The 7,500-nt window shown below is 42.8% G+C and overlaps 1 long non-coding RNA gene across 1 annotated transcript in view; it reads left to right on the top strand.

The window, feature by feature from the left end:
• LOC135116057 (uncharacterized) overlaps positions 1 to 1,815 on the top strand; it is a 10,367-nt gene extending 8,552 nt beyond the window's left edge. The window contains exon 3 of the long non-coding RNA XR_010276154.1: positions 1,395 to 1,815. This is a non-coding gene — a long non-coding RNA (uncharacterized LOC135116057). The remainder of the gene's footprint in view (positions 1 to 1,394) is intronic.
• The last annotated feature ends 5,685 nt before the right edge of the window (positions 1,816 to 7,500 follow it).

Raw genomic sequence — 7,500 nt, 5'->3', positions numbered from 1 at the left:
TCTCTCTCTCTCTCTCTCTCTCTCTCTCTCTCTCTCTCTCTCTCTCTCTCTCTCTCTCTCTCTCTCTCTCTCTCTCTCTCTCTCTCTCTCTCTCTCTCTCTCTCTCTCTCTCTCTCTCTCTCTCTCTCTCTCTCTCTCTCTGCTTACTCATCCCCTCCTTCTTTCACCTTGCCTGCTCTTCTCCTGACAACTCCACACACCTGTTTCTCCTTACCTGCCTGCCAGCCTCTCCACTGCCACCTCCTCCTATCTCCCTCAGCCTTCGTCCTCTTCAACCATCTCCACTTACCTCGCTTTTAATCCCCGGCCCCGAGTCAGCACATTTAAATAGAAGCTAGAGGGTAAGGAAATATTTGAACGATCTTTTATTACTTGTTTATCGTGATGATGTTAAGACTTGAGTGTATAATAGCTGCTGATTGAATTGTGGCTCGTATTCTTAAGAACGCTTTATTCTCTCGTCAGGTTAGTTTTCAAAGGCCATAGAGATGATTGGGCGTGTTTGTTTTTAATGTTTTTCTTTCTGTTGATGCTGAATCCTTGCTGAACTGTTGCCAGGATCATGAAAACACCCTTGTGAGTTTCGAGTCTCGGCCCGTCTTTCACACTTGACTGGTTGAGGATATCATTAGCGAGGTGGGCTTGACATGATTAAGACGAGTAGCATACGTCTTGGAGTTGCATTTAGAGGGCCTGCCACGTGCACGTAAAGAGACTGCCATGTGTAGGCCTGACTTTTTGCATTTTCTTGTATTTTATTATATTCTTATGTTCTCATGTTCTTATTGACAGCTTCCTAATGTATTGCAGGGGTGTGCAGGTCTGATGGCTTCTTCCAGTTTCCTTTATTTTACGTCTAGTGTTCTTACTTACAGCTTCGTAATATATTACAGGGATTATTTATATTTTGAGGGACTGTCACATGGATAAGTCTGGTGGCTTCTTGCAGTTTCTCTTATTCTATATTCTCATGTTTTTATTTATAGCTTCTTAATGTGTTACAAGGGTTATTTATAAGGTGCTCGCTCCGTACACCCCTTTAGTTTATTGCCAAGTAAAGTCCTCACCCTTTTACTGTAATGGCCGCCCTTTTGTTATCATTCAAGGCTTTGTGGAAAATAGTTCGCCTGGACATACAGGAAGAAAGAGAGAGTAGAAGGTTAGTTTTGTCTCTTTTTACTCTACAGAACAAATTTAAGAGTACATAAATAACAATCCAAGAAGTTTCTGGTTGTTATGGTGAATAGTGTGGCTGTGAAAAGGTTAAGGCAAAGGTTGTGTAATTTAATCTGTTACCCTCCACTATGCTTACGTTGACAGAAGGACGGATGAAGGGAAAATGTACGTCCTTTAAGCATATCACAACGTACCCTAATGTAAGTTTTCTCTCTCAGACAGGGCGGGAGTGTGGCCAACGCTAAGAAAAAGTTCAACTGCTCAAAACATGGGGGGAAAAAAAAGGCGACAATCAAGACCTAGTGTACTTAAATTGTGTGTGCGTGTGAATTGTGAATCTAAACGCATTGAAACGTGCATATTGAGTGGTGCCTCAGGAAGACTAGAAATCGGAGTGTTGTCTTAGAAATTATGTAAGACTCGGCATTGGAAGTAAAAAGGCGAGGAATGAACGCAATGGAGGCGGTTCAGAGGACGCTGCAGGACACACAAGGCGACTCAGCGGACGAGGTGAGTGTTCCATGCACCGCTTGTTGTGACTGCTTTTCCTCATTGATCCCGCGACTGTTAACTTATTTGTGCACTGTGACATCTGGCTCTGTGTTTCAAGCGTTTTCCCGTCTTATCTTCGTTGTCTTGTGGATCTTATGGTTTTTCATTAGTTTTTATGATTTCAGAGATACAAGAATTCTGCATCACTAGTAAGGGAAAACATCACGAAAATCCAACTAATAACGTGTGGCATTAATCAGTCTGTTGGACGTTTTCGGGGATTTTCAAGTATTTTCATGATTTTTAGCGTTAGTTTAACAAAAATTCTGCATCACCAAGAAGGAAAAACATAATGAAAACCAAAAATTATCGTTTGTGTGGCCTCTGGAAATAGCCCATGTGAGAGTCCAAAGGGTTTTAAGAATACGGGTCCTGCTGTGTGAGTGATCCCACGTGATTCTGCTGAACGCAACTACAAACATCAAAAGGTCTAAAGTACTCCCTCACTCACTTCTGGTATCAGTGTGTGCTTCAAAATTGTACTAAAAAAACTTTCACCGCAGTATTCCATAAGACGTGAGAAGTGGAAACAGTCGTAGTGTTAACTGTATTTTTTCTTTCATATTTTCATCGCTTATGCTTCATGATTTTACCTGGGCATTCACAAATATTCCATAGAGTTTACCGGGAATAATGAATTTCAAGGGAATCGAATTTACTGTAATATCAAGGTCAGCTAGACGGTAATTTTCCTCCCAGCAATGCAGTCGTGTCTTGTATGACCTGGTTACGACTTTGCTTGTCTCGGTGAATTTCTTTTTTCATACATTACCAGCATACAGGGATCAATTAATTACCACTTGAAATAATTTACGGTAATATTAAGGTCATCCGGACATTACTTTTCCTCCCATTGATGCACTCGTGTTATGAACTGGCTACACCTTTGATTGTCTCACGCTCCATTGCAATTTTCAAAGTATACATAAATCACTTAATTACCACTGGAACAAGTTTACTGTAGCACCACATGAATCATCCTCCCAGCTATTCTTCCGCCCTGTCTGAACTGGCAACACCCTTATACCTTTCCTTACCTCACGCATTACAAGTTCCTGCCGCACGGTGTCGCCTCCATATTTGACAAGCGGCGGGTGATTGTTTGTACGTCTCATATTCGCTCTCTGGAATGTGCTACTCTAATTGTTTATATGGCTCATGTTCACTCTGAAATGTACTACGATAATTGTTTGTACAGTTCATATTCGCCCTCTGCAATGTAATACTACTGTAATGAGGCCTCTTAGTTTGAAGCCCAAGAGCCACAGTTCAGTTCAATCATCTCGCGCACTGCTTGGGGATAGAGAGGCGGTTTCCGAAAGGCTCCGTAGTCACCCATCTTCTGAAACTCGTGCCCTTGTGTTTCTACTCGGAATCGTGCCGAATGCAAAGGGTCTTCTCTCATTAATGGAAATCGTTAACATCTTACCTACTCCAGCTCCTCATCCCTAGCAGCATTTTGAGCCTTCCGATGCTTCAGACTGCTATAAGGCGCACCACTCTCCCCCTCTCACTGCCCCGATGTTAAGGAATACACGGGAACACACAGGGACAACGGATGCTACGAGTAGCTGGAGTGTCAGTCTGCTTCCCTGTTTTGACCTTGACTTCAGTCACAAAGGCAGGAAGGGTGGAGGAAAAGAAAGAAGGAAAGCCAAATAGCAGCATACCTACTGAGTTTTATGAGGGTGTCTGTGAAAAGCTACACTGATTCAAAGTGAGAGATGTAGGGCAGTAAAGGCAAAGACTCCATCTCATTTACTGGACATTTCACGAACACTTTGCCTGATTTTATTCTTCCGTCTTCTCATGATCAGCGCGTCTTCTCAGGAGTTCCGAAAAAACCTCTGAAATTAAACAGACCTTAACCGTTCTGGAATCTTCTACGTTCTCTCTTTTTATTATTATTTTGTTTTATTTTGGTAATTTATTTTTATGTTGGAAGTTACAATTTGCAGGTTATTTATTTTTTTTTAAGTTTGTTTATTAGCTTTAGATTAGCTTCCTTATCATAACGCACCGCTGTCAATATACTGAGTGCTTGAAAAGATGAACCCCATTGGAATATCACTGCAACCAAGAACAAAACTTCTAAATAACCACCTTTTAAATGGCGAGAGTTTTATACACGGTTCGTGGTTGCAGCGATGTAGTACCTTTTGAAACACCCTGCACAGGAGAAATATGTCCAGAGGGGAAAAAGCCTGTATAATGTCCATGGAGAAATGCGTTCACAGAGGAATAACATGTGCGTAAATGTCCATATGTTAGCCATCTGAACTAGCATAATTATCACATCTTATCTCAAATGAGGGAACCTGTCTGCTGGGAAAATGTAAGAAGGGGAAAATGCGCATGAGGGAATACCGTGTCTTGACAGGTATAGGCAGGACAGCTGGGAAGAGAGAGGGAGAGAGAAAGAGGAGAGGGATAGGCAATAAGTGCAGTGTTATTAAAGCTTTTGGGCAGGTAAGAAGATGGAGAGTGGGATAGGTAATAGGTAAAAAGGTTTATTATTATTACTCCTTTATAGGTGGAAAGAGAGAGGAAGAGCTAGGCAGAGAGGGGTAAGTAACAGGTATAGAGGAATTATAACTCTTAGGTAGGTGATAAAAGAGAAGGATGCGGTAGACTGTACGTGTAGAGACAGATTATTAAACCCCTTGGACTAGTGGGAAGGCACATGGAGGGATAGGTAATAGGTGTAAAGGTATATTATTTAACCCCGTAGACAGGTGGGGAGTTATAGGGACAGGTAATAGGTGTAGAGGTGTAGCCTTTGGACAGGTGGGAAGGGATAGGGAAGGATAGGATGGGCAATAGGTGTAGAGGTGTGTTATTAAGCCCCCGGTGTTCGCGGTGAGAGGCCAAGGTTCAGGATACACCCACACCCACGCCACCTTCGCTCTTCAAACCAGACACGTGTCCTTCATCCTGTGTAGCTCTCGCCGCGCTGCTTAATGTCAGAAGGAGAAGGCGTAGGCGTCCCGAGCCTCTTGTAGCCGTCGCCGTAACGTGTCCCCTGCCACCCACGCCCTGTAGTCTGGGATTAATTCACGCCGATAGACTCACCAAGCTACAGGAGACAGACACCCAGCGCACGCACGAAAGAAATAGGAGACACTAATGCACGGACGAAACAGGAATTAAACGCACGAAAGAAAGGAACAGGAGACACGAAACGCACGGGCGAAAGAAACAGGAGACACAAACGCACGCACGAAAGAAACAGGAGACACTAACGCGCGGACGAAACAGGAATTAAGCGCACGAAAGAAAGAAACTGGAGACACAGAACGCACGGGTGAAAGAAACAAGAGGCATTTACACACGAGACAGGAGATAGCGAATGCACGGATGGCAAACAGGAGGCACTACTAACGCACGGAAGAAGCAACAAACACGGACTCAAATGAAAGACTATAGGTGGAGTAAACAGTTTTGAGGTGAAATGAATAAAGGAAAGTATATATGAGCGAAATGTCGACGTAGGAAAACATACTAGAAATTAAATAAACGGAAAAGGATGTGAACTCGAAAATTGTACAAGAAACAAAACATACGAAAGAAAATAAAACGATAAAAAAGAAAGATCAAGACAAAAAACAGTATAAGAAAATTAAACAAACGAACGAAATAATATAGAATCCGAAAACTGTGTAATGGACAAACGAAGCAGACAAAAGAACGTAAAAAGACGAAACTGGATTAAAAAAAAAAATATAAATATATATACACGCATTAAAGAGCATAGACCGAAGAATTAAATAAAAAAAAAATCAACGTGTGTGTGTGTGTGTGTGTGTGTGTGTGTGTGTGTGTGTGTGTGTGTGTGTGTGTGTGTGTTACAAGAGCCGTGAAGTGTTCGTTTGGTGATGTTTTTTTGATAGGTTTGTTGAAATACTCCCCATCCCTATTCCTGTTTTTTTTTTTTATTTTCTATTTATTTATTTTATTTTTTTGTTATAGGGGGAAGGCAGCATCCTATTCCACTTTCCCCTCCATCTACGTTTCTCTCCCCGTCCCTTTCTCTTTGTTATTTTGTTGCGTTTTCGTTATTTATTTTTCTGTTCTTTTCTGTTCTGTTCTGTTCTATTCTATTCTATTCTATTCTATTCTATTCTATTCTGTTCTGTTTTGTTCTATCCTATTCTGTTTTGTTCTTTTCTGCTTTCTTTTCTCTTTTCTCTTCCCTATCCTTTCCTTCCCCTTCACTTCCCTTCCCTTCCCTTCCCTTCCCTTCCCTTCCTTTCCTTTCCTTTCCTTTCCTTTCCTTTCTCTTCTCTTCTCTTCTCTTCTCTTCTTTTTTTTTGCTCTTCTCTTCTCTTCTTTTCTCTTCTCTTCTCTTCTCTTCTCTTCCCTTCCTTTCCCTTCCCTTCCCTTCCCTTCTCTTCTCTTTTCTTCTCTTCATTTCTCTTCTCTTCTCTTCTCTTCCCTTCCCTTCCCTTCCCTTCCCTTCCCTTTCCTTCCCTTCCCTTCCCTTCCCTTCCCTTCCCTTTTCTTTTCTTTTCTTCTCTCTTCTCTTCTCTTCTCTTCTCTTCTCTTCTCTTCTCTCTCTCTTCTCTTCTCTTCTCTTCTCTTCTCTTCTCTTCCCTTCCCTTCTCTTCTCATCTCTTCTCATCTCTTCTCTTCTCTTCTCTTCTCTTCTCTTCCCTTCTCTTCTCTTCTCTTCTCTTCTCTTCTCTTCTCTTCTCTTCCCTTTTCTTCCCTTCCCTTCCCTTCCCTTCCCTTTCCTTTCCTTCCCTTCCCTTCCCTTCCCTTCCCTTCCCTTCCCTTCCTTTCCCTTCCCTTCCCTTCCCTTCCCTTCTCTTCTTTTCTCTTCTCTTCTCTTCTTTTCTTTTCTCTTCTCTTCTCTTCTCTTCTCTTCTCTTCTCTTCTCTTCTCTTCTCTTCTCTTTTCTCTCCTCTCCTCTCCTCTCCTCTCTCTCTCTCTCTCTCTCTCCTCTCTCTCTCTCTCTCTCTCTCTCTCTCTCTCTCTCTCTCTCTCTCTCTCTCTCTCTCTCTCTCTCTCTCCTCTCTCTCTCTCTCTCTCTCTCTCTCTCTCTCTCTCTCTCTCTCTCTCTCTCTCTCTCTCTCTCTCTCTCTCTCTCTCTCTCTCTCTCTCTCTCTCTCTCTCTCTCTCTCTCTCTCTCTCTCTCTCTCTCTCTCTCTCTCTCTCTCTCTCTCTCTCTCTCTCTCTCTCTCTCTCTCTCTCTCTCTCTCTCTCTCTCTCTCTCTCTCTTTTCTGACGCATGTGAAAGCTTCTGTTCGTCACATTTCTGTCGGTAATGGCTCTACATATTTATTCTTTTTACTTTTTTTTATAACAAATTTGCAGTGGTGAGTTGAGACTGTGTGTGTGTGTGTGTGTGTGTGTGTGTGTGTGTGTGTGTGTGTGTGTGTGTGTGTGTGTGTGTGTGTGTGTGTGTGTGTGTGTGTGTGTGTGTGTGTGTGTGTGTGTGTGTGTGTGTGTGTGTGTGTTTTAGCATCATCGCGAGAAGCTCATTTTCATTCTCATAATCATTCACTGACTGACTGATTGATCGTAATGCGCCACAACAACGAGGTCATAAAGCGCCGTCTACTCTTGCAGGTAAACAGCTTAAGCGGAGTAAACATAAAGGCAAACATACGCTACATTTAGAGAGCCTTGGCCGGATGCTGGAGGAGGAGCAGGAGGAGGAGGAGGAGGAGGAGGAGGAGGAGGAGGAGGGGTGGGGGAGGAGGGAAGAAAGAAGGTAGGGAATTTAAGGGAAGGAAGGCAGGAGAATGGAAAGAGTTGGGGAGAGTAGCA

Source organism: Scylla paramamosain, chromosome 30, assembly GCF_035594125.1.
Source record: "Scylla paramamosain isolate STU-SP2022 chromosome 30, ASM3559412v1, whole genome shotgun sequence".
In the NCBI taxonomy this organism is placed as follows: domain Eukaryota; kingdom Metazoa; phylum Arthropoda; class Malacostraca; order Decapoda; family Portunidae; genus Scylla; species Scylla paramamosain.
The sequence above is the reverse complement of the archived record's forward strand: the minus strand, read 5'-3'. Positions and strand labels throughout refer to the sequence as shown.